Source organism: Octodon degus, unplaced genomic scaffold (assembly GCF_000260255.1).
Source record: "Octodon degus isolate 3935 unplaced genomic scaffold, OctDeg1.0 scaffold00046, whole genome shotgun sequence".
Classification (NCBI taxonomy): Eukaryota; Metazoa; Chordata; class Mammalia; order Rodentia; family Octodontidae; genus Octodon; species Octodon degus.
This window is the reverse complement of record NW_004524622.1, coordinates 3,136,679-3,150,062: the sequence shown is the minus strand read 5'-3', so window position 1 is coordinate 3,150,062 and position 13,384 is coordinate 3,136,679. Positions and strand designations below refer to the sequence as shown.

The window sequence follows — 13,384 nt, the reverse complement described above, 5'->3', positions numbered from 1 at the left end:
AATCAGCAGGATAAACTGCGCACAAAGCCCTTTTACACCCAGTAGATGTCAAGAACATTCTATTAAACACAGGTCTGGCATGCAAAAAAAAAAAAAGAAAGAATAAGTAGAAATTATCAACATATCTAAAAATTAAAGAATTTTATTTAGGAACTTGTAAATTTATCCTCACTGTTGCCTTATAAAAATATACCTCTGTGCTTTAGAACATTGGTCATTATATGCTCTATTTCACTCTTTTTTGTCTCTTAAAGACTTGAGGGTCACTGTAGAGGGGAGACTTTAAGAAAAAAGTGATGCAGTTGGCCTCATTTAGGTAACTAGTTTGACTGTATTTTTGTACTTTTGTGTTTAGACATGTAAGTTGCTATAGAAGATTTTTAATCTCAGAATCTTACTTTCTAGAAGAAAGAATTTGGAGATTTTTTATTCAATAGATATGACCAATACAAAGCAAAATTATTTTTCATTGAATTTAAGAATTCAGAAACTGAGATGCATTTTTTTTCAAAATGTGGTTTCAATACTAACAAATACAAATGAAGAGACTTAAATGTGAATGCCTGAGCTTGAATCCCAGCCGTCCCACTTGGATGCTGATTGCATAAGGCCAGTCTTTTATATTCCATGCGCCTTGCTGTGTCTATTCGTAAAACTGAGACATTGGTGGGATTCATGGGATCACTGGGGAGGACTGAACACCTTGCACAGAGTGTGTCCGGGACATTACCTTACCTGCATTCACTTACAACTTTCCCATGAATTTAAACCATTCCTAAATAACATCTATATTTAAAGATAATTTAGGAAAAAGTACAGCAAAGTTTACATTTTAGTGCTAAAGAAATGTTAATTTTAGATACTGACATTAAGGAATTTTTTGTTTGCATCACCTAGTTCTCTAGTTAATATAAGTAATATGAAATAATACTTAAAAGCTGTTCCCTTCTATTTATATTCCTTGGCTTCATATCCACTTACTAGTTGTATGAATTTGGTGCAATCACTTTTTACTTTTCTTTTTATTTATTTATTTATTGGATACATGGTCTTGCTACACAGCTCAGACACATAGTGATCCTTCTGTCTCGGCCTCCCCAGACCTGGGAATACAGGCATGTGCCACCACGTCAAGTTTTGGGGCTGGCACCGCATGCAGTACCAGGGATTAAACTCAGATCTTTGTGTTTGCCAAATAGGTGCTTAGACTGTTGAGTTGTCTATTGAATTTGGTGAAATCCTAGCCATTCTGTATTTGCCTTCTTATTGTCACCTGTGGATGTGTGCATTAGCCAACTGTCCTCCTGCTTGGGCCTGATATCTGGCACCGGTAGCTTAAAATAGAGTTTTAATCTGGCTCACAGTTTAAGGGTCTAGCTAATGATTGGCAGGTAGGCATCAAGGCAGGGATGGCATGGTGACCAAAGAGCAGAGCTGAGGACAGCATGCGAGGAGGAAGAGTCAGGGCCACGAATAGTTACTACAGGTCATGCCCTCACACCTCCCATACACACACAGAAATGTGTTCCACCAACCCTCAGGCAACTCTAGAGCTGTGTGGTCTGCACAATGAAGCCTAACTGTCACAGCATGGTGACAATAGCACGGATTTTAGTGCTACTGTAGGGCCAGATGTCTTTCAATATAGTAGTACATAAGAAGATCTCGGGAGTGCTGGGTATTAGAATCTGTTCAAAGGGAAGGAACAACTGGGTTAAGGGAAAGGACAAAAGGATGGAGGAGGGAAGGGCAAATATAGATTTATGTGTACTTACAGAACAGCTTGGACAATTGTATTCCTCCTGTCTGCTGAGTTTTTGAAAGTAGCAATTAATGCTTAAATTTTTTTTCTTTCTCCATTTTAATTTTTTACAACTTTTTTGGTCAATTTTACACGCTTATACCTGGTAATCTGAATAACTAACTCGAAGGCAACAAAATGCAATATGCCATCCACGGTTGAATTCCTATTATTATTTTATTTAGTGAGATTCTATATCATTTCTAATGTACTTTTTGCTATCATTCTCTTTAAAAAATAAAAAAATTAGTATTAATATTATAAGTGAGGTAGGTCAATATCTGCCCCTGAACTTTTCAAATATGAAGACCATCTATCATAGATTTTAGAAAATTGTCTTTATATAAAAACAATTTGGTCCCATTGCTTCCTTAAATGCCATGTCAGGGGTCACTAACTCTTATTCAAAAAAATAAGGACTTGCATTTCTAGTTATTGTTTCCAGGGAAACAGAGGCTGCCTTACAATCACTTTGCAACCGGACTGGGCAGCCAAGCTCAAGTCAGAATTCTCTGGGAAAGAATCTGTGGACAAGCTGCGGGGCCTCCTGTCTGATGAAAAGCAAGTTTGTTGCTGGAAAGCCAAGAGGCAATCACTTGCTCCTCAGCTTGCTGATGATATCTCTGACCTCACTTTTCTGAGCGGCCCACAACTTTCTTAGAAGCCTTCGGAACAAGAAATTCACTAAAGCATTAGTGGGTAAATGATCAGCCTTATATATCCCAGAGAAGAGGCTATCTTTTCATTAGGCTAATGAGAAAATACAAATAAATTCTCTGATTAGATATGTTATCTGACACAGAGCACATGTTGCCTGTAACAGACCACAGGAGGACATTTCCTCAGAGCCAAAAGAAAGACTGGTGGCCAAAATCTGTGGATCAGAGTGAAGAGACAAGCTACAGAACGGAAGGAAAAAAATGGCTGGCTGTACCTCTGACAAGGATTAATGTCCAGATTATATGAGGAATTTAAACAAGTCAACAATAAAATAAAAATAAATCCCACTTAAAGATGAGATAAGGGGACAAGCATGCCTGTAATCCCAGCACAGGGCAGGCTACAGCAGGAGGATCACCAAGAGTGTGAGGCCAACCTGGGCTACAGACTGAGTTCAGGACAACCCAAACTGCATAGCGAGGCTGTGTCCCTAAAGGACAACAACAGAGCCAGAGAGTCATCTCAGTGGACTAAGTGCTTGCTTAGGCAAGGGCAGGGACCACAGTTGGATCCCCAGCACCACATGCAGCACCAGCCCCACCCCCAGGCAAGCTGAGCCTCCACTGAGTCCAGGCATGGTGGTGCACACCTGTAATCCAGTGCTGGGGAGGCTGCAAGCAGGAAGATCATAACAAGTCTGAGCTCCATAATGAGACTATGTAATAACCAAATACATTAAAAATAAATAATAACAACAAAAATGGAATAATGAACTCAACAGACATCTCTCAAAAGAAGAAATACAAATGGCCAACAAAAATTTAGAATACTGTGCAAGGTCTTTAGCCATCAGGGAAATGCAGTCTGAAACCATAATTGACATCACTTCACCCAAGTTAGGATGAATATCATCAAAAGACAAAAACAAAAAGAAAGCAAACAAATGCTGCCAAGCATGTGGCAAAAAGGGAGCACACACTTTTTGGTGGGAATGTAAACTAGTAAAGCCATTATGGTGGAATAGCAAAGAATTCCCCCCCCCAACAAGCTAAAAATACATCTATCGTTTGATCCAGCTATGTCACTTCTGGATATATCCAAAGAAAGTGAAGTTAGTATATCAAAATGGTGCTTGCAGTCTCATGCTTATTGTATGACTCATCACAATAGCTAAAACATGGGATCAGCCTAGCTGTCCATCAATAGAGGAGAAAGGTATGAGACACAGACAGATACAGATGCCGGCGCCCATACAGGCAGATAAGCAGATTCATATTATGATGAGACTCGGCTAGAACAAAGAATGGGATCTTGTCATTTGCATCAAAATAGATCGAACTAGCTACATCATATTAAGTGAAGTAAGCCAACACAGAAAGATAAATATCACATGTTCTGTTTCATATGTTGAAGGTAAAACAAAATCAGCCTGAATGTTGAACAGTGATTACTAAAGGCTGGGAAAGGGAGAGGAAGAAGAGACAGTGTGTGCCAAAACGTGGCTATATAAAAGAAACACGATCTGGTGTTCCACAGCACAGTGGTATGACTGCAGCTTACAATGAACTATTATACTGCAGAAGAATTTTGTTCACAATGTTTCAAAACCCAAACATGTCAACAGACCGCAGTGTTCCTTCCACTTCCCAGAAGTACAGACTGTCCCTGGCCTGTTACTATTTCCACTTTGTTCCTGTACTCATGAAGCTCCAGTCACTCACAAAAGACCCCCACCCTGCCCCATAAAAAGTGTAAATGAAACTTCCTGTACAATTTGGGGGCTCACGCTTTGGGGTCAGGTCTCTCTGAGCCCTCCAGTGTGATAAAGCTCAATTCTCTTCACTTCTCCAAGTGCCACTCTGTTTCTTCCTGAAGGTAAAACTAAAATTGCTGTAACAATATGTTTTATAAAGAATTTGAAGTCCTGAAACAAAAGAAATGATAAGAAAATGAAAATGCTAATTTCCTGATTTGATCATTAGACACTGTATTTATCTATTAAAATATCATTTTGTGGGGCTGGCGAGATGGCTCAGTGGTCTAAAGCACCTACTTGGAACAAGTTTAGCAAACCACAGGGACCACGGTTCAATCCCCCAGCACCACATGCCAGCCAGCCTCGCCCCCTGGTGGGCTGAGCTGGCCACACACGCGCACACACACACAATAAATAAATAAATGTTTATAAAAAAAATATATATATATATCATTTTGTGACTGCCCTATAAAAAGCATAATTTTATGTTAATCAATTTTCAAAGATTATTAACATACAAAGATATTCTCAAGGGATAAATATTGAGGTTCAAATTTCTTAACAAACAGGGCAGGTGCTCTTAGATCTCAAAACCTCATATAAGTTTTCTCAGTGAGTTTGTTGTGAAGATAAAACTGTCTTTTGTCTCCAAAGAGAAAAGCAATTAATTAATTAATTAATTGACTTGTATTTGCAACTCTGACTGAAGAAAAATTTAACTAACCAGTTAGGTTTTTCAGCTGTAAAAGTTTTTGTCATAAAAAGACAAGTTGCACCTCTGAGACCTAAGAAGTCATCTGGTGTATTCTTGACCAAACCTGCCTCTGTGAAAGCTTAGCAATAACCAGGTGTGCTTTGCCTTTCTCTGGATCATCCCAAGCTCTTATTTGCTGTTTTTCTTTTTCCTAACCAGCGCTTGCCAGCAAATCCTCTGTGTTCTCATCTGAGGACTAACAAATCACTAGATTACCTATGTCTAGTACATAATCAACTGTTGGATCAGCTAGCTTTACTTTTCTATGTGTACAACTGAACTATTATATTTTAAAATAAAATTTAAAAATAAATTAGAGCATTTATTAAATTACTGATATGGACAAATCCCTTTGTGTAGTGTTTTTCCAAAGAGTCAATCACAAAAGCCTTGCGTGGAAACACTAATCACTTCCAACACGCATGGTGGCTAAGAAGGATTGATGAATTGATGATTGTCAGAGAGATTCAGAAAATGTACTCAGACTACCCAGCTTCAAATCCTGGTCACAATACTTAGTTGGTGACTATAAGGAAGTCTCTTAACTTCTCTGATCCCCAGCTTCATTGCTCTAGACCTGGGCACAATGTCATGAACATAGCTCACAGTTAATGTAAAGATTAATTGCAGTCATTTGTGAAAAATTCTTAGCACACATTGATTATTTCGAGGGGGGCATTACTGTCATTGACACTGCTGTTGTTGCTGCTGCTGCTGTTTCCTGTTTTTTGCTTGATTTGTGGGGGCTTGGTGCAGGGGATCGAACTCAGTACCTTGTGCTTGCCAGGCAGATACACCGCTGAGCTTTTCTCTGGCTCTGTTAACTGTTTGTAACAAAAGGCAAAGCAGATCCAGTTGTCTGACCCACTACTAAGCATGATCACCCACATAGCCCCACTGGATTTTAGCTTTCTCATCAGGCTGATGGACAACGCCTATTCACCAACTCTTTATCTCTCAGTTTGTGTTCTCGCCTTTGTAATAACATTGGGATTTTGAAAAACCTGATCTGTATTTGAAATGAAAAACACTGTTTGCATAGTTTCCCCAAGAAGGATAGCCAGGAAACCAACTAAATCCATATCACTGAATACCTAAGCTGTGTGCTTGTCAAATCGTTCCCTAGTGACTTAAGATACAGGAGCAAGATCACTACTTAGGTGAACTTGGAATGCAGTTTTCCTTAACCTGCTCATTACATTTGATTAGCAAACAGGCACTGTGTCTCCACATTGTTAATGGCTGGCTAAGGAGACATGGCATCTCTGAAAGCTACCTTTTATTATATACACTTAGCATCATGCAGAGGCCAATGAGACAGAAGGCAAAAAATAACACATAGTAGCAACCCACTTCAGCGAGGGCTTCAGACTTACACAGGATGGCATTTAGCACTCAGTGAATGTGAATTAAGCCAAGCCTTTGGATGAAACCACATGTCCCAGATTATCAATAGCATTGTTGATCCCAAATACTCTTTTCCATTGTCCCCCTGAGTTGATTTATATTTGTTAACCAACAGAACAGACTTTAGATCCTGAAAATGTAGGAACTCTATTTCTTCTCAACCTAATACATGCAGAGAAAAAGTCTGTTCTGTTTCATCTGCAGCCTTGAACAGCGGCAATTTTCATTCACTGCTGGTAAAGTAGATATCAAAGAACCGCACAAAGATTGAAGTTTTAAAGCCTGACCAAGCATGGACATAGCAAGACAGCAGAAGCCATTGTTGTGCTGACCTTTGGAATAGATTAAATCCATTTTCCAAAAGCATTCTGAAGTATCTAGAGAAAATATCAAAAAGATGCAAGCACTGTGCAAGGGTTTCTCTGAAGTGCCCATTCTTTGGTGCCTTTCTCATGAACAGGCTGGAGGTGAGGAGGTGACCCTTTGATCGCCTCTCCAATTTCAAGGTCTCTGTCTTCCCTTGGCTTCAAGCCAGAAATGACAACGAAGAACCAATGGAATGTGGCACTTAGTGGAGTAGTTAACCTCCAGGTGAGTTGTCAGAGTGCTGTTTCTTTACGCCTTATCACAGGATAACTGGTCATTTTCCAAGGACAAGCAGAACCTTTCCAGCCACCAGCCAGAGTTACATTCTGCACAGACTGGCTCCAAAGGCTTGATGCATCAAGCCCCACACTTACGTAAGCCATCGCTTGCAGCTGAGGAGACATGTTTGCTCTTAAAGGGCAGAGATCTGTCTGCTATCTGAACAGAGATGGCATAGCACATTGCACGCTATTTGGATACAGAAGGGCACAAAAATGTCATTAAATTCTGGAGGAAGTGATTTCCGCCCCTTCAGTCCAGCCTCTGACCCATCATCTCTTCCTTGAAATGATCGCCCCTGGCCAGGTCTGATCTGCACTAAATTATTCGTTCAGAGGAAAATCAAGCTGTTTGGTTCCATCAATTTTTCCCCCTTATTTTTGGTGAAGAGTAGGGAAAAAAGACCAGATTTGGAATGACAGGACATATGTTTCTCAACGTGTTAGAGCATATTTTAATATCTTTAAAAGTGGGACATCACTGCTTAAGAAATCTAAAAATGGAATAAAAAGTTCAGTGTTCAGAAAAGTTGTCTGTCTGCTCAGAAAGAGGAATTGATGATATTTGTGATATATGTGTTCAATCTATAGTAAAATATCTAGTTTTTAAATAAAATAATCAAATGTCAAAGACACCTAGAAGAAACATAGGGAAAATTATTGAAGCTGAATCAAACTATTTCCAGTTTGTTTGGAATAGGCCAAGGCAAGGCAAATTGAAGAGCCATGCGTGTTTTTTTCTGTATTTGGAATTGGAGCAAAGGGCAAAACTAGAATTATTAACTTGGAAACAAGTTATTCATAGAGCATATGCAGGAGGAAAATGAAAGAACTTCTTAGAACTTCTGGGCAAACTATTAACTAGACCAAGAGCAATCAGCTTGCTAATGTCTTTACTATTATGTTGTGCTTTACTGAGCTCATACCTCCCAGAAATTGCACTTAAAACTTACGTGTCCTGTGCCTGACATTTGGGTGAGAGACACAGAGCCAGGAGGGAGCTTTCGGAAGTAACCAGAGCTGCCAACACCAAGACTCTGGTCTTCTGACCTCTAAAGCTCTGAGGAAATACACCTGTATTGCTCTAAGTCATGAAGTTGTGGTAACTTGTTATTACAGCCCTAGGAAACTAATGTTATCAGTCACCTCATGGTCTAAATTCCCCCGTGAACTCTTCTGTGGACATGGCACCTTATGCCAAGACCTACATCATACCACCCAAACCCACCGGTGTCCCTCCTTCTTTCTGCTCATGTATTTGGTCTATATGCCTTTGCAGTACCCAGCTCCTAGCCTGTGCAAGCCTCATCGGTACCAACAATACACTGATCCAATGTGCGCTTTGGGTTCACGTTCTGCCAGACAGCCAGGGTTTCTATCAGGCCCTTGCCCACAGTTTTAGTCACACTGTAATGATAGCTTTGCTTCAAAGAAGATGCCCCCCAGCCCAGCCAGCACCCTTAAGTAAAGAATACATTTGGCTTCTCTTGTGTCATTTGTCCATGCCTGTCCAGGCCAGGGAGGTGAGAGCAAACAGAGCCATGCTCACTTAGTGGGGTCTGAGGTGCAGACATCCCAGAAGGCAGTGCGTGGAGGTTGGGAATTGGCTGAGCAAATAAATGGTATTTTTGATGCCTTCAGCTTAGTATGTGTATCAGTGCCCAAATGGCTTGCCTTTCATTGACCAAGTCCTCATTAGGAAAATTATCTCTGCATTAGTCCTAAAATACATCTGATTTGTTTGGAGTAAAACGACCAATTGTCAATTTTCCGTGTTGTCATGGAGTTTACAGCCTAGCAAGAATGATAGTCATTAAATCTGTAATTATACATTTAATTTGAAAAGGACAAGTTCAAAGAATAATATAGGGATATACCAAGAGAAAGCAGTTGAGAATCAGAGAGGTCAGATCATGTCAAGTCCAGAGGCAGTAGAGAACACAGTGTGCTTGAAGAATCATAGAAGGCTAAATTTCCAACCTACCTTAGCTGTGGGGTTAGACTAGCCCTAAATAAAGATTACTGTAGGCTTACCTCACTAAACCTTGGAATAAGCCTCAGAAAAAGCAAATAACTCCACAAAAACTCAACTAGGTTATAGAAAATTTTAAAAAAGATCAAAAATTCCTTAAAAGAAGGTGCTGTGGCTTTACTGAGCTGTCCCCAAAGTCCCACGTGCTCACAGACAGGGCTCTTGGGAAGTGGCTGGATGAAGGATGTGTGATGACAGCTTAGTCCACTGAATCGTGCAGCATCCTCTTGGTGCAGTTGAATGGGGCTATGGAGAGGGTCGCCCCACCCTGGGTGTGGATGGTATGGGCCAATAAGCATGTAGCCTGCATGGAATACAAAGGGAGAGGAAAGCTCGCATTCTTCACACTGCTGCCCTGTCACAGACAGCTGCCCTCTACCACTCCTCTCTGCCAGGCCACTCTGCCTTAGAGCCAGGAGCTATGGACTAGACCCTCTACAAACGTGATCTAAAATAATCCTTTCCACCAGGAGTGGTGGCTCAAGCCTGTCATCTCAGCACTTGGGAGGCTGAAGTAGGAGGACTGCCACAAGTTTGAGCTAAGCCTGGGCTATATCATGAGCTCAGGATCTGCCTGTACTACACAGCAAGACCCTGTGTCAAAAAATAATAATAATTAATTAGAGTTAATTAATTGTCATTTCTTCTTTTAACTTGTGGGTGTCAGATATTGTGTTTCAATGATGAGAAAAATAGCTAAGACAGAAAGCAACAAAACCCAAACACTTAGCAATGTACAGTCTGCAATGGACAGTTCATACTTACAAGTACTGTAAAATGTGACACAGAATCAGCAGAAAAACAGTCAGTGCAAATACTAAAATGAATAAATAAATAAAGATAATGAGATTGGCAGACACAGGTGCTAAAATATCTATCAGAAATATGTCCCATAATTTTAAAGAAATGAAGAGTGGGAAAGGAAATGTGAGTTAGTCTCAGAAGAACAGACTGCAGCACCTAGAGAAACACGTGCTTCGGGGTGAAGGCAGGCTCCTAACGTGCCTTCTAAATTGAGTCTTCTCTGGCTCAGGGAGAAAAGCAGTCAGAACTCTTTCTGTTTTGTGTTTATAAATCACTGAACTGGTTCTGGGAATCTGAGGACAGACTGATGCTTTTAAAGAGTTGATTGAGGACGTATTTATCACTTGGACTTCCCATGTTTCCTATTGAACCTCCTGTGTCTGATTTATTTCCCTCAGCATTAAGGTCCCAGGATCCTCCATTTCTTACAGAGGACATGAATGTGTCCTTCTCAGCTGAGCTCTGTACCCTTCTGGATGCACACCACACCACCTCCCCTGCATCCGCACCTCTGTGGATGGACTTGCACACTGCTGCCAAATGCCACAACTGAGAACCGTGCTGCTCTACACAATCTGCTCATGTCCCTGTAATACGGTGACTTCAGCTGCTTCACGAAGATGTTTAGAAGAAGGGCAGCTGGATCCAACAGCATTTCTATTTTTGCTTTTTGAGGATGCTCCATACTGACTTCCATCGTGGTTGTACCAGTTAATATTCCCACAGCAATGCTACCGGTTCCTTTTCCCCCTACAACTTTGCCAATTTGTTGTTTTTTCTATTTTTTGTTGTCTTCAACAGTAGCCTTTTTTACTGATTTAAAGAACAAAATAAGAAACAAGGAGATAGTCTTTGTGGGGATGGGAATTGATTTGGGAAAAGGGGGAGAAGCATGCAGGGGCAGAAAGGGGAAATTAAAAAAAAAAGATACACCATCTACCCGTGTCAATTCCTCAAGATCAACAATGATTATGTATTACAAGCATTTATGGACTTGAAAAGTCCCCTGTTAACTATTACCTCAACAATCTCCTGGACGTGTACTAAGTGACACGTTCCAACTCCACATTCATTTAATCGTCCCTGAATGTCTAGTGTACACTAGGCATTGTTCTGGAACTGAAACAACACTGGCTAAAAATGTCTAAAAGCATTATCCTCATGGTGTTTGTATTCAAAAACAGAAAAGGTGGATTAAGATAATCCATTTTCTTCACAGGAACCGGCTGGGTGCAGGATAATGTTTTACATAGTACACAATAACTTATAGAGCCTGGGAAATACTGAGGAAGCACCACTGACTTCGTTGAGTGTTTAAAAATCTTTCTGGTTGCATTTAAGTGAGATTTTTCAACCTTCGAAATTGTGTTATCTTCGGAACCTGATAAACCATAAAACCATGTCGAAGTCACCAGTTAAATGGCTCAGTGTGCTCAATGAACAGAAGAGATGCATTTCAGTTGTGCCCAACCCAATTAAATGTCACCCAAGCAAATGAAATGTCACTCCCAACAGAAACTTTCTTTGCTGCAAGCCTCTGAGTACCTGACAGCCCCTTTTGTTGGACAGTATTGACTTTGATAATATTAACTGGCTGCAGCTATGGGGAGGTGAATACAAGTTAAGAGTCTCTATGTTTCATTGGTAGATTTCTCAAACAAGAAATTAAGATTAGTTGCACATTTAGCTATGCGATTTTTCTACAAGAAACCATTCTGAAAACTCACTTGTTGTGAATCTTTTCTTTTAAAGGTGTTTTTGTTTAGAGTCTAATCTGATCAATCTCAATAAAGAGTTTGCAGTTTTCCAAATTACTTAATCTCTCTCCAAACCACTCAAGTTCGTGACAGAATCTTGGAAGTGGGGAGACTCAGCCGATCCTTAATCATTCAGCTACCAGTGACCTGCAGGGTATGAACAGCGATGATACTCTCAGGCCAAGTTCAATACCCCCAGGCCGAGCATAGAGAGCTGGTGTCAGGGCTAAGCGCTCCTTGAGGACAAGGCAATGGCTGAGGTGCCACCAACCATCACGCGTGAACCAATTTCTCATTCCCTAGGCATCCACTGATTATCGATGTGCTAGCTTAAAAAAAATCATCTTTGAAAGAATAACTTCTCAAGTTTTTAAAAGCTCTCTTCTTAGAAAACAATTCAAAGCCTTTGTACTTTTGCTATAGACTTTGTCTACCAAAGATCCTCTAATTATCTAAGAATCAAAAGCAATAAGGAATTGACCTATGGCTTATGACTTATCAGTGAAAAACCGATGCAAATTATTAACATTGTCTTACTGTGTTCATATTTATTTCTAACTTTTCATATTTAATTCTAATTTTCCTTCTCAATCTGAACAGATCACAACAAGAAAAAAATATCTAGGGCTGGGGAGATAGCTCAGCAGTCTAAGCACTTGCCTGGCAAGTACAAGGACCTGGGTTTGATCCCTGGTATTACATGCCATGCCAGCCCTGAAACCTGGAGCGGTGGCACACACCTGTAATTCCAGTGCTGGGGAGTCTGAGACAGGAGAATCACTATGAGTATGAGCTACATAGCAAGCCCCTGTACCAAATAAATAGAAGATTTTTTTTAAAAAGAGAAGAAAAAATATCTAGATGTATCCATTTCAGAGCTTGATAAATAAATATGGTTTTGATTATCAATCCTAAATTTATTTCTTTCTTTCTTTCTTTCTTTCTTTCTTTCTTTCTTTCTTTCTGTCTTTTTTTTTTTTTGTATTTGGTACAAGATCTCACTACACAGCTTGGACTCACAGTGATCCTCCTTTCTCAGCCTCCCCAGCACTGGGAGCACCCGGGGGTGGCACGGGCACTGCTTGTGGTACCAGGGATCAAACCCCAGTCCCTGTGTTTGCCTAAACAGATGCTTAGTCTGCTGAGCTCACCAGTGCTTTTCTTTTTTGTCTTTTTGAGACAGGGCTTCATTATGCTGTTCAGGCTGGCCTTGAACTCACTTTGTAGCCCAGGATGACCTCAAACTCATGGCCATGTACCTGCCTCAGCCTCCCAAGTGCTGGGATCACACCTGGCAACCCTAAATTTCAGCAATGGCTTCAATTCATTCCACAGAGTATAAAGTACTCTAAATGTGACAGTGCATTAGGCACTGAAGCAAGAAAGCATTCTCCTTAATAGAATCACAGTTAATGAAGTTATAAGCAAGTAAACTGGAGCTGTGCAAAGCAGCGGCATAGAGTGTTTTACTGTAACACAGGGAATGTGGGGCACAGAGTAACATCAAGGGTGAAGTCAGTTGGCCTCTGGACCCCATCTGAAGGAAGCGTGCCAGGCAGGGGAATAGCATGTGGAAAAACACAAGACTGTGAGCTTCTGCACACATAGAGGGCTTCAAGGGAAAAGAGCTTGGGTTGAGGTTGAGATAGGGACAAAGGCAGAATGAGTGGAGATACCATGCCAAGAGGGACTGAGTGAATTATGCAGGCCCCACAAGCCTACTGGCGGAGCGCTTGCCACACTTCTAACTCAAAATTAAAGACTACCTT

The 13,384-nt window shown here is 40.6% G+C and overlaps 1 long non-coding RNA gene across 1 annotated transcript; it reads left to right on the top strand.

The window, feature by feature from the left end:
* The first annotated feature begins 4,250 nt into the window (after nt 1–4,250).
* Nucleotides 4,251–11,955, top strand: LOC111817012. Its single transcript, XR_002821304.1, has 2 exons — nt 4,251–4,336; nt 10,257–11,955. It is a non-coding gene; the product is annotated as an uncharacterized LOC111817012 (long non-coding RNA).
* The last annotated feature ends 1,429 nt before the right edge of the window (nt 11,956–13,384 follow it).